Genomic DNA, 1,575 nt, shown 5'->3' with positions numbered 1-1,575 from the left:
ATCCTGACCTAGAATTTGAGTGACAACCTCTCACAAATCACTGTGCTGGTTACAGGAGGGTGCCCTGGGCAGGTACGTGATAAAAACGGGCTTAGGGGCAGGTGACAGCTTCACTTGTAGGAGTCCTGAGTTTCAGTGTAGAAGGCAGTACTTGTGCTCAGTAAGCCCATGAGATTTGGAGTCCTGAACACGAGCGTCGGCTCCGCAAAGCGTGCTGTCTGTATCGAGCTTCCGTTCAGCTATGCTCAGTGCCTTATGTCTTTTGAAGAAACACTTCGTTTACAAATTATTACCTAGATCAAACCCGTATCCACCTGTACTATACAGTGATACGCTAACGACAATTTATCACTATTGGGGCAAAACCCCACTATCTACTGACAAATGAAGATGCAGGAGAAACAACACGAGCCAGCCACGACTGACCACAGACGCTCCAGGGCAAAACAGCAAACTGACAAAACACAAACCACAGAACTTTTACCCTGTGTCTCCTTCCAGCTAGCACTGCGTCTCTGCTCCCAACCAGACTTCAAGTCCTCCAGAAAGCTGCCCCTACTGTGTCTACACAGACTCTGGAACTCTGGCGAGTGGGCTTTAGCGCAAGGGCTCCTGGACCAGACCACCGTGCTCCTCGGCCTCCACCTTGCCTGGCCCCACCCAGCACGACCAGGCCACCGCTCTCCCTTTCCCTGAGCACCTGGCTCACTGAGCTCCTTCCACCTTGTCGTGACCGCTTGGTCTCTGCCAGTTCTGTGTCTCTCTCTCCACTGCCACACTGGGCAGTGCCCAGAGATCCACCCTTGGACTCTGGGGCTATCCACAGGTGCCCACCTAGGGACTTGTCAATCATCTGTCAAACAGAAATAGATTACTAACACACATATCGCCTTTACTTCCCTTTCGCTGCTGGTCTCTTCTCACTACACCGTGCACACATAGGGGTGCAGGCCTCTCCTCTGACTTTTTATCTATTTATTGCTTTCTTTGTTTTATTTCAAGTGGGGGACGGGCAGAGAGAGGGAGAGAGAGAGAATCCCAAGCAGGCTCTAGGCGCGGTCAGCGCAGAGCCCCATGCGGGGCTGCGGGGCTCCGGGGCTCGATCTCACAAACCCAGAGATCGTGACATGAGCAGAAATCAGCAGTCGGACGCTTGACCGACTGAGCCATCCGGCACCCCTCATCTGGGTTTTTCAGTCATGCTGCACCCTAGCTCTGGGACGATGTCTGCACCAAACTTGTTCCATGACTACAGGTGCTCACAACTTACACAAATATATAAAAATATACGCAGCCCAAGAGACAAAGGACAAAAGTACTTAGACTCCAAAGGTGAATTCTTTCTTGTTTAAGGATGAATACAGGTGTTCATTTAACCTTCATTAGCGTTTCAAACCCTTACTAATTTGCATTGTGCTGTGCTTAACACTAGGTCCTATCTTAATCCACATTGCTACTTGATACAAAGAAAGAACAAAAGCTCTCAAAAGTAAATTCTAAGGCAGCAAAAGAAGAATGGGGGAAGCGGCAAGGAGAAAGCAGCCTATCAGTCCTTTAGTTCCGCCTATCAGTCCT

This window comes from Neofelis nebulosa, chromosome 13 (genome assembly GCF_028018385.1).
Source record: "Neofelis nebulosa isolate mNeoNeb1 chromosome 13, mNeoNeb1.pri, whole genome shotgun sequence".
In the NCBI taxonomy this organism is placed as follows: domain Eukaryota; kingdom Metazoa; phylum Chordata; class Mammalia; order Carnivora; family Felidae; genus Neofelis; species Neofelis nebulosa.
Note: the sequence above shows the minus strand (reverse complement) of the source record.